Source organism: Panicum virgatum, chromosome 9N (assembly GCF_016808335.1).
Source record: "Panicum virgatum strain AP13 chromosome 9N, P.virgatum_v5, whole genome shotgun sequence".
Classification (NCBI taxonomy): domain Eukaryota; kingdom Viridiplantae; phylum Streptophyta; class Magnoliopsida; order Poales; family Poaceae; genus Panicum; species Panicum virgatum.
In genome coordinates, this window is record NC_053153.1 from 1,871,979 (window position 1) to 1,884,737 (window position 12,759).

Genomic DNA, 12,759 nt, shown 5'->3' on the forward strand with positions numbered 1-12,759 from the left:
GAACTAAACAGCCGGACCCCTGGGGTCCAACTCCATCTCACCGGACCAACGGTCCCGGACCCGCTTTCCGCTTGGGGACAGGTCCGGTGTCACCACGTGTCCCAGAGAACGGAGTGCTTAGCCAAAACAGCCGAGGGGGCCGGACCTCCCACCGGGTCCCGGACCCCCAAATACTATCCGGATCCCTCAATGGGGAGGGAACAGACACCCCGCCTGGGGGGGTCCGGAGCCGCCACGTGTCCGCAGGCGCAGTCACGCGCGCGGCCGCGAAGCTTCCCCGGGAAGACTCGCCCACCTACCGCATTCAATACGGGAGACGTAAGTGCGCTCTGCCACAACAGAGCCCGAGGTGACTTTTGCCAGGTTGTGCTATTGACCGCACGTTACCAAGGCACAGCCTCTGGCGCCACGCGCGCCACGCGTATCAGTCTACAACGCCAGTTAGACACGATAGCTCGACGACAGAGTATCATAACGCCTGCGCAGTAGACCCAACAGTCTACGCCGCAACCTACACCGCCTCAACGGGCGCCTCGCTGATGTGACAGGTGAAGACCCCCCTCGGTCAGAGAGTCTACAGGGCGAAGAAGCGTATCCAGAAAGAGATTCAGAAAGCACTGTTAATATCTTTTTCATGGTAAACTATACATCCTTGTTGGGCCCACCTGTCGGGGTTCAACGCCTGTGTACGTGTCCTCCTTGCGCTATAAAAGGGGGACGCCCGCTAGAGAAGGACTCAAGTCTGAAAAAGGGGCTTAGAGGCAGAGGATAGACTCATCCGCGAACTCTAGAGCAATAGAACTCTAAGTGGACGTAAGGTATTACGCTCCGGCGGCCCGAACCACTCTAAGTCCTCGTGTGTTCTTGTGTTCTTGCTTGATGAGTAGATTTGAGAAATAGCTTGCACTTTCCCGAGTAACCACCCTCTGGGATTAGGCGGGTGCACTACGCCACCCGGCTGTGGCCCTCCTCTTAGAGCCACGACAATTTTATATTATTTCTTTAAAATTATATCTCATTTTGAAAAAGTAGTGCAAAACTTTGAACTAAAACGGGTTGGAGATGCACATAAAGGTTACAAATTAACATCCTACTAACCAAGTTCATGTAATCTTTATTTGCGTATACATCTAACCTGGTAGAAATTAAGAATCTCATTTTTTCGAGGAAATGTTTGGTCGTCAGAACAAATTCCGTCCCCATCGTCGTGTATGATGAGGACATGCAGGCATGCGTGCTAATAGTATCGTTCTAGACTGCTGACGGTCTACCATATGGCATATCACTGCAAATGAAGGAGTATACAGTAGTAGTTCAGGTTCAGCGACACGCTTTCTCGGTCGATGTGCACGTGCTACGTCTCTCTTCGAATCCGAGTGATCGACAAGTGGTCAGACTCAGACTTTGAATACCAGTTGACCATGGACTCTTTTTTATTGCATGACTTTTAAATAGATTTATACGTCATGATTATATCATTGTATTTGCCATAAGCTTTCCATGTAGCAGTACCTTTAAACACAGTCCATGTGCCATCACTACAAAAAGCATACACATAAGGAGATGTAAAACCGTGTGTACTAGGGTTTCAGGATGCATGCTTTTTATACAAATCATGGCCCGACAAAATTAGGACAAGTATATTTTTTCGTGGGAAATGCTTCGTATAAATACATGTATCTATCTCCTCTTTAATGGCAAGGTACATACGTAAACAACGGGGAACGAATTATTAGCTGCGCACGACCCATGTGTGTGTCCATAGCACAAGCTACCTTCCACGGCCATTTCAACATGGTTACTCGTGTGCCATCCGGCCACCTACCATACCAGTATACCACACGGCCATATAGGTAGCAAATTCACTTTAGCCGATCACTGCGTTCGGCAGCCAACTCTAGCTCCAGCCCAATATTATTTTTCTCTCACACCACTCCAGCCACTAGCTCCAGCTCCAACCAGCCCAACAGTATTTCTCTCTCACACCACTCCAACTCCAGCCTGCAGCTCCAGCCTGCCGAACGCAATGAATGGACTCACCCTTTGTGGCGATAGCTATCATGGTTTGCCACAGTCACGGAGCCGCACCAGCTATAGCTATGTAGGAGTAGTTAGTTGCTACTCCCGCCGTCCTGAAATATAAGTCATACTGGGAGTATTTTATTGTGTCCAAATTCATAGAATGTTCAATGAATCTGGACATACAATTTATCTACATTCAGATAATGTTCAATGAATCTAATAAAATGCCAGAATGACTTATATTTCAGGACAGAGGGAGTAATTAATAACAATCTCACTGAGGCCTCGAGATTACATATAGATAGATTATAGTATGACAAGCACAGTTGACTACACGTACGCACCACATGTCGCTGCTGGTTATTGCCACAAGTAACATAGGATAGCCACCTCGTATGTACGTCCTCCTATGGTTCGCCCACGCGTGATCACCACAGCACTAGAAGATTAATTAGCGTGGTGATGCTAGCTACTAGGAGCTGAGCATCGGATAATTTAAGGGCACATTTATATTTGGGCTCTGTCTTTAATTTATCTGGTATGGCTGGGACTTTATTATTACGCACTCTGAACTGGAGTGTTTATATAGTGATCAAGTTCATGTAATCTTTATTTTGCGTACGTACGTCCAACCTCGTAGAAATTAAGAATCTCTTTGTTGACGATCAAAATTAGCAGCAACCAGCCTGACACACAGGCGGTCTGACCGGTCTGGAGTAGTAGACCGTCCGCGACCCACAGGCGGACCGTCTGCAAGTTCGGACATCCAAACAGTTTGGCTTGGTCACAGTAGAGTTCATGTTCAGAGGTCTGAACCCGCGAACCGTCCGGTTCTTATAGGCGGACAGTCTGCCATAGAGATGTTCGGACATTCGAACGTCTTGGCCTGTTCACAGTAGAGTTCCACGATCAGACATCCGAACCAAGTCGCGAATTGTCCGCAGTCTGTAAGCGGATTGTCCGTCTGAGACTGACCGATCTGATTGGTAGGTCTGACCAGTTTGACCAGTTTAGTAAGAATATGAGTATAATTAAGGATTTTCGTAGATTTAGATCTGTAAAATGATTTCTTGGGGGCAAGTGCTCCCAACCTTATAAATATAAAGGGCCACAGCAGATTGAGTACAATACACAATCGTATTTATCAAACACATTTATCTTTCATTATCGTTTTACCTTCTTTTTACCCTAATTTTTTCTAACCTCGACATGTTGTTCTTCCTTCGTCTCCATGTCATTTGAAGACCCCCTAGCTAGCCTGTCGAGTTTAGGGTAACCCTACGTGCGCTTGCCTTGACGGGGTCTAGTTTACCCCGACGAACCGGTCTGGTCGGTCCCTAATGCTGGTCTGACCGATTTGCATATGAGGTGCTGCAGAGAGCTCCTCCTCACGCCGCGTAATCTATCGCGTTCGCATGTCGACCGAAAAGACTTCAACACTCTTTTCTTCGAGGAAATGTTTGGTCGTCGGAACAATTCCGTCCCCATCGTCGCGGTGTATGATGAGAACATGCAGGCATGCATGCTAGTATCATTCTAGACTGCTGACAGTCTATCATATCACTGCAAATGGAGTATACAGTTATATATGTCCATGCAGCCCGCAGCCCGTTGGCCCGGCCCAAGCACGGTCAATTTGGCCCGGCCCGAGCACGACCCGGCCCGCTCTCCACCGTGCCCGGGCTGGCCCGGCCCGTCCACCGTGCCCAGTCGGCCGTCACCCCAGCCCGTGGGCTGGCACGGTCCGACACGGAGTTAGCAGGACGGCATGAAATAGGCCCGCTAACTCCAAAAGCACAGACGCCAGCACAGCACAGCACAGCCCAACGCCCCGCCGCCCACCCCTCGCACAGCGCCCTCCCCCCTCCCCCGACCCCGCCCCGACTCCTCGTCTCCGCGAGACCGCGAGTCTGCGCCCTCCCCCGTCACCTCCTCATCGGCGCACCGCGCCCCTGCCACTTCCTCGTCTCCGCCCCGTACCCCCGCCCCCTCCTCGTTTCCACGGCGTCGACCGCCGCCTCCTCGTCTCCGCCCCGCACCTCCTCGTCTCCACCTCGCCTCTCCGCCGCCTCCTCGGCTCCGCGGCGTCGGCCGCCACCTCCTCGATGCCGCCCCCAAGCCTCCTCCCGCAACCCTAGCCGGCTAACCCTAGATCTCCTCTCGCCTCTCCGCCGCCTCTCCGCCGAGCGCCGTGCCTCCTCCCGTGGCCGACAAGGAACTCCACCGAGTGCCGCACTTCCTCTCCTCTCGCCTCCCCGCCACCGTCGCACTCCGCCGCGCCTCCTCCCACGAGGCCGCGACCCCGCACGGCCGCGCCTCGCCGTCGCTGGTTGCCCCATCGTGGGCCGCGGGTGGCTCGAGCCCGACAAGCAGGCCGGGCTCCGCAGGCTGGCCCGGCACGAAACAGGCCCGTGGGCCCGTGCCTGGGCCATCGGCAGAGCCCGTAGGATGACCCGGCACGGCCCGCTAAAGAATAGTGACGGGCCAGGCACGGCCCGGAGGTGAACGGGTCAGGGCGAGCTCGGGCTCGGGCCGGACCGGACCGCCCGAAGTATACAATAGTAGTTCTGGTTCATCAGCGACACGCTTTCTCGGTCGATGTGCACGGCTAGTCTACGGTGTCCCGCTCAACGGCTCAACCATTCTACATCTCTCTTCGAATCCGAGTGATCGACAAGTGGTCAGACTCAGACTTTGAACACCAGTTGACCATGGACTCCCCTTTTCCAGCAGCTCATCGGTAGCCCGGATAGCTATCTGTTATCATACTGGCGTATACATGTCCATTTGGGCGTGCCGTGCCGGCCCGGCACGGGCACGCCTGGGCACGGCACGGTTCCACCGTGCCCAGGCACGGCACGGCGAGACCTCGTGCCGTGCCGGGCCAGCACGCCGTGCCGGCTTTCCTGCCCAGGCACGGCACGGTTAAGCTTAGACGGGCCGTGCCGTGCCTGGGGCACGGTCAGCCCGGCAGTGCCGTGCCGTGCCCGTGCCCAGGACACACAAGAGCTCAATCAACTCCAAATAATGCAATATAAACAGATTTCATATGTTCAAACTCAAGCATTCAACAATTCATGACCAAACTCCAAAATACCTGGCATAATCATTCAATCTACTAAACTAGATCATCCAGGCATTCAAACCATCACAGAACACAGAACAGTGCATCTCAAAATGTAAATGGAGCCTTAGTGCAATGCTACCTCATTAAAAACCTTCCTAGGTAAAAACTCACACCTCGTGAGAAAACCCTAGGAAGGAAAAGAGTACAGCCAGCTCCTTAGTTCATAGTTCATTGTTCATAGTCCATGTCATAGTTCATTACAGTTACAGATACATGAATAGATTGAAGTTCAAGCTCTTTTGCCTCTTGAACTGGATGGTTCAGTTGCTGGGCCCTTGTCTTTCTTCCTAGCAGCAGCATCAGGTCCACTGCCTCCTTCTTGCTCCTTTCGCTTGGTACCAGGTGATGTTTCTTCCTCATTGTCCAGGTACATAGCTTCAAAGGCTGCTTCAAGGTCCTTTGTTTCCTTCTCTACAGTGTGCTGCTTGTGCAAGTCCGCCAACTCCCAGTCCTTGATGCATGAGAGGACCTCCACCATGTCTGGTGTTAGTCGCCGCCGCCGCCGCTCCTCGAGGACCCTGCTAGCTAAGCTGAAAGTGGATTCTGAAGAAATAGTAGACACTGGGATAGTCAAAACATCCTTAGCAAGTATAGATAAGATAGGATAAGTCTGATTATGGCGCTGCCACCAGTTTAGAATGATGAAATCAGGTCCAAACTTAACCTCAGTGTCACTATCAAGGTAAGAAGAGAGCTCAGATAGACCTGAACTAGCTGATGTACCTGCACCATTACCAGGATTACCTGCAAAAGCTTCCTCATCACCATATATATCATCCCAGGCCTCAGTTCCCATACCAGAAACAGCTGGCAGTGTTGAGGTCCTCAAGCAAGCATCACCAAACTTGGACTCATAAACTTGAAACATCTTAGTTAACTTGCAGCGAATAGATGATGGGTATCTAGCATAATCTTGACCATTAAGAACACTTAACTTCTGCAATACTTTATGAAACCCCCTCATCTTAGCTCTAGGATCAAGAATGAAAGCAAATGAATACAGGAGGGGTATCTCCCTCCAGTATTTGAGGAACTTAGTTTTCATAAGAACAACAACAGTTCTTAGCAGTTCATGGTTCTCATATGCATTTAGATGCCTAGCAATTTTCAAAATATGATGCAGTATTAAGGGTGATGTAGGGTAATAAACACCAGATAGTGCAACAGTTGAGTCATAGAATAATTGAAGAAAAGACAATAACTTCTCTGCAATAGTCCAGTGATTAGGAGTCAGTAAAAAAGAGCCATCCTCTTTGCGAGGATGGTTTGTTTGAATCCACACAGAGAAGGTACTTTGATAAGGAACTAAATGCTTAAGCATCAGATAAGTAGAGTTCCATCTCACATCCATGTCAACTCCAAACTTACGAGGGCGGACACCAACACTCAAGCAATACTGTTTATAAGAAGCAATACGTTGATTGGAAGAATTCAAGAATGTAATAGCAGTCCTAAAATCTTCAAGATATGGTTGCAAACGTTTCGGGCAACTCTTAACAATCAAATTGATGATATGGCAAGCACAGCGCTGATGCAAGAATACAGTAGCTAGATCATCTTCAATCCTAGCAGGTTTAGGCATCAAACTACCAATGTAACCAGAGAATACAGGTTTTAGAACATCTATAGCAATTTTGTTAGATGAAGCATTGTCAAGCACAATAGCAAAGATTTTATCAGTAATACCATAGTCACTTGCAACCATTTCAACACGCTCAGCAATGTTAACACCTGTATGAGCCACTTCTATAGGTTTTAGACCAAGTAACCTCTTTTCTAAACACCAATCAGGGTTAACAAAGTGAGCAACAATAGAGATGTAGTCCTCTTTAGCTTTACCAGACCAAATGTCAGATGTAAGAGCAACAGATGAAACAGAGTTTTTCAGGACATCAGTAAGTTGTTCAACACGGTTATTATAAAGGCCAATCAAGTCTCTAGCAGTAGTTTGCCTAGAGGACTTCACAAACCTAGGGTTATGAGCATTGGTAATGTAGTCCTGAAAAGCATCAGATTGACCAAAGCAAAGAGGCAGGTCTAGCCTAGCAATCAAACGGCAAAGCTCTGTTCTAGCAACAGAAGGAGAGTACTCCCAGTGCACAAAAGAACCATCAGCATTAAACTTAAGCATAGACTGAGTTCTACCGTGTCTATCCTTTTCCTTCTTAGCAGGGCAAAGATCTAGGTGACGGCGCAAGTGCCCAGTACCAGAAGAGGATTTAGCAGACAAGGTATTCTTGCAGTGGTGGCATATGGCAGATACACGAACTTCCTTACCTCCCTGGATCTCAGTCACCTCCTCAAAGTCTAGCCAGACTTTGGAGGATGGTCCCCTCCTCCTGGTGCGGGTACCAGATGCACTCGCCGCGGCCGTGCCCGTCGGGCTCGTGGATCCGGTGCGCGTGCCCGTCCCCGTCCCCACGCCGGCGCCATCCACTTCGATGGCAGCATCTGCACTGCTACCCGGGATGAAGCGCCGGGCATCCTCGGCCTCGTTCTGCGCCTCAAGCTCCCGCTCCGCCTCGTCGGCCTCGGCCTCGGCGGCAGCATAGTAGTCGTCATCCATGGCATCATCTTCCATGGACATGGCCACCTCCTCAGCTGGTGTATCCGGCTCCCTCACGGCCACGCGGCACCGGATCTATGGAAGAAGATCCATAGCCAACGACTTGCAACACAAGAGAAAGAAGAAGAACATAGAGGTTAGGGTTACTGATTTAGGGTTAGGGTTCGAGACCTCGTGCGGAAGAGAGGGACGGGCGGATGGCTCACCTGCGCAGCCGGAGCACCAGATCCACCGGCGGCGAGGGAAAACGATGAGCGGAGCTTGGCACAGAACTTGACCAGATCGAGGTTAGGGTTAGGGTTACGGAGGCAGCGAGAGAGGAGGAGAGGGAAGAGGATAGAGCGAGGAGGGAGAGAGAGGGGTAGAGGATCAGAAGGCGTCGATGGCGGCTCGGCGGCGACCGTCTCCACTCTCCGGCGAATGGCTAAGGTTACGGTGGGTGAGGCGAGGCGAGCGAGGGATATTGCGAGCGGCTCTGCTGCGGCCTACGGGGGAGGGGATGGCCGAATGGCTAGGGTTACGGGGGGAAGGGGAGGGTGGGTATATATACCGGGCCGATGCCGGGCCGGCCACATTTACCGGGCCGTGCTCGAGCCGTCACCGTGGGCCGACCAGCCAGCCCAAGCACGGCACGGACCTCGTGCCGGGCCGGCACGGGCACGCCGCCTGCCGTGCCAGGCCGTGCTCGGGCCGTGCCTCGCCGTGCCGGGCCACGGGCCGGCCGGCGGGCCGGCCTGAAATGGACATGTATATACTGGCGCAGCCAAAATCGTAAATCTGGGTCTCAAGCCAATTTTTGTTTTCTTCATAGAAAAGATTAACACTAATAGTAGATTACCCATCGGCGTAGAACTGAACCAAGCAGCACCTGGGGTGGGCAGTGGGCAGATTGAGCGCCATGGATGATGGATCCGTTGCTTCGACTGATCAGCCAGACCAGCCTCGTGGGGGCTTGGTTCCCACGAGGCCACGAGGCTTGGTTCTCGTCGATCGGCGTATCCCGTTGCTGACTGGTGGGCCACAGAGAGTTATGCGACCATGCGCCTGTGGCCCATGCCCTGCTGTTGGGCGCACGGAATCGGAGACGGCTGTCAGGCTGTCCTTTCTCCTTCAGTCTTTCACCACGTTTCACATCTCGCCCTGATTTTAGATCCTGTTTGGATTGGATTCGGAATGCAGGAATTCATCTCATCTGTGTTTAGTTCGTGAAAAAATTTGGATTTTGGTACTGTAGCATTTTATTGTTATTTGATAATTAATGTCCAATCATGAATTAATTAGGTTTAAAAAATTCAGCTCATGCTTCAGTTAGACTGTAATTAGTTATTTTTTCAACTGCATTTAATGCTCCATGCATGTGTCCGAGGATTTGATGTGAAGGTAATGTAGAAAAAAAAATTGGAAACTAAACACGTTCTTGTGAATTTAGGATTGTATAAAAACACTTACCACGACCAAAATAGATACTTCTTTTGTTCTAAATTATAATTTGTTTGACTTTTTTGTCTTAATTTTGATTGCTCGTCTTATTCAAAAATTTGTGCAAAATATTATTTTTTGTTGTGACTTACTTTATTAATAATTTTTTTCAACAATAACTTAAATCTGACTATAAACTTTTTTGAATAAGACGGATGGTTAAACTGAGGTTAAAAAAGTGAAACGAATTATAATTTAGAACCGAGAAAGTAAGTGCCAATTGACCCATCGTTGTGCGCACACCAAACACTTTGAGGCAACAAACTGCATCTGCTGGTGTTCAGTTCTAATTTGCTTGGTGCTTTTTCGATCGGTCCTGGATCACGCGCAACACAAAAATCTCACTAATGCCTCGCAAGGAACCAAAAAAGGCCAGCGGGATACTTCAGTGACAGCTCCCAATCAGAGAAGCCATTAGCCGTTCCGCGGACAGCCGTTGCATATACAGCACAACAGCGCAACTAATTAACGCCTGGCACCTGGCCTGTGAATCTCCTGCCTTGTCGTCAGGGAAAAGAGCCCTTGCTCTTTCTCTCCCTCCTCCTCCTAATCAAAGCACTAATGTCTAATTCTCATCACATGATTGCATGCTTAATCCTGTCTCGTGTGGTTAGCTAGCTAGGTTAGCGCTGCCAGCGGTTGTTGCCGTTGTCGGTTCGTCTCGAGTTCTGTTTTTAGTAGCCGTCACATCGAATGTTTGTATATCAATTCGAATATTTAGATGTCAATTTAATATAAAAACAATTGCATAAATTGTAATTAGGACTCTAGATGAATTTATTAAGTATAATTAATTCACAATTAGCGGACAGTTAGGCCAGTCTCAGTGGGAGTGTCATCGACACAGTTACCAAGACTGGAAATTTGAGAACTGTGCCAGTGGAGTGTCATGGTGATGACACTTCTCTCACATTTTTTTTAAATATACTTCTCTCACATTTCATGACACTCCTCTCTCCTCTCTTCTCATACTATTGGTACATGTTAGCAAATTTAATGTTCATGACACTCCTATAACACTCCCACTGAGATTGGCCTTATTATAGCAATTAGTAGTCAAATTATGGATTAATTAGATTTAATAGATTCATCTCGTGATTAAGCATGACTTAGGCTAATCCCAGTGAAGTGTTTCATATTGATGTTTCCAAGATAGCCACATAAGCAACTAAGAAATGAAATGGTATTTGAAACAACCTCTACAATGTATAATTTCATAGCTTGGTTTCATAGGCTTCAAGTAGCATTTAATTTTATGACTCAACAAGAGTTGGTATGCGTGTAGATATGGTTTCATCTAGATGAAACTGGTTTCCTCTCTCTTCTTAAATTTGATGCCATGTCATCAAAAAATCATGTGTGGCATGCTATTTAATGAGAATGAAACCCCATGAAACTTCCCACTGGAGATGGCCTTATGAAATCAATGTTGAGTTTATATTTAATGTTCCTAATTACTACTCCCTCCTTCCCCGTTTATAAGGCATGATAGAACATGACACGGTCTTCTAAACAACACTTTGACCATTTATTTATCATATATTATATCACTTTTGATTATAAGCTTATAATCATTGTAAACTATATTTGATTATGAATCCAATCATATGAAATTTGTATTATAAAAACAAAAATTTAATAGTCAAATTATTGGTCAAAGATGAGAAGATTTGAATCTTGATATACGTGTATGCCTTATAAACTGGGAAGGAGGGAGTAGTGTTTAAGCATGTGATATGATAGAATTTATGGGCGAAACTTTTAAAAAAACAAACCTAGACTTAGTCGGCACAGAGAGGACAGCAGAGGGAGCGCGCAGCGCTGGGGTGGGGGAGATCCGTGATTCCAGCGTCTCTGTCGCACGCCACGGCGACCGCATGATTGCGCTCTCTCTCTCTGGCTCTCTGCTACTGCTGCAACCTGCGGCTGCATGCTCCGCGTCGAATCACATCAGATGATCATCATTCGTCGTATGATTGGCTTGGCTGGCGCACAGGGCGGTGGTATGGCGTTGCTGCATTTCTCGTATTATATAGTATGGAGTACTACATGTTATTATTAATTCGATCAGGAAAATGGAATTGAAACTCAGTGGGTGAAAGTGGTAATAGGTGAAAGTATTAAACTTTTAAGTCCTTAACAATAGCTTATCCAACTAAAAATGCTAATAATTAGGTGAGTTAAACTTTAGGATGTGCGTGAGTGCTAATATATGAAATAGACCTTTAGGGTGTGTTTAGTTCATTTTGCAAAAATGTGTAAAAATGTAAATAGGGCATTTGAAGTATTAAATGAAGTCTATTTGCAAAATTTTTTGCATAGATGGGTTGTAAATCGCGAGACGAATCTAATGATGCTAATTAATCCATGTTTAATCAATAACTAGCGGATGGTTACTGTAGCATCACTGTTGCAAACCATGGATTAATTATGCTCATTAGAATCGTTTCGCGATTTACAGCCCATCCATGCAAAAAGTTTTGTAAATAGACTTCATTTAGTACTTCAAATTAGCAAGATACCGTTTCACTTTAATGCGTTTACGACTTTTTTTGCGTTTACATGTAAAGAAAGCCTTACTCGCATACATGCTCCCCGGCCATGTTCAGTGCATGCTTGCTTTGTCATGCACGCATGGAAAATAAACATACATACATGTTGTTCGTCAGTGAATATTGATCGATGAGAAGCGTGGAGATCAATGCAATCCACCTGTTCCAAACGACCAATTTGGTGGAATCGTTTTTCCGACTACTGGTGATACTACAGGCGGTGGTGGATTTATCTTTCCGGTCGCCGCTGGTGATGGCTAACGGTGGTGTCAGATTTTATAGTCGATTCAATCTTCAGAAGATATGACCGATGTGCTTTCGGCATCCTTTACTTCCTCTAGTGGTTGAGTATTTTGCGCCTCTTTTGCGGCCTCCACGACTGCAGAGTCATCTGTTGGTAGAAATTACGATTCTCGTGGCCGGATCTGGTGAAATTCCATGACAATAGAGTTTTCTGAAGCAGTGGACTTCGTCAGATGCAAGGAAGAATGGAAGATGAAGAATAGGAACCTAGTGGTGTGTTTCAATGTAATTTTATTTTATATTAAGATCTCAGTTATAAAAGGGGTTCTATTTCAATGAAATCCGTTCCCTTTCTCAAAAAAAAAGAATGACAAGTCTGAATTCAGCTGTTTGGTCCGCTGCCATAGTTTTACCTACGCGTGGCTTGCTACATTTTTTTAAGCACTACATATGTTCCACACGTCATAGACTCACTTTTGACAGTAATTTGTCACCCACATCGTTTTAATTAGGCACATAGCTAGTTTGACAAATTAAAGAGGTGTATAGAAAGTAAGTGTATGTCTGAATCGCGGATATCAACTGAACATCTCGATCGATTCAACCCCGGCCCGTACATACGACAAATGCAGCAGGGCGTACAACGACTAAATTTGTGGATCGGAGAGATCGTCGAGAAGAGCAAGCTTAGCTGGAAGGGGAAGGGGAATAATTGTGGCCCGAGTGTACGTACGCTCTCCGTTACCGGCCGGCCGGCGGCGGTTATTTTC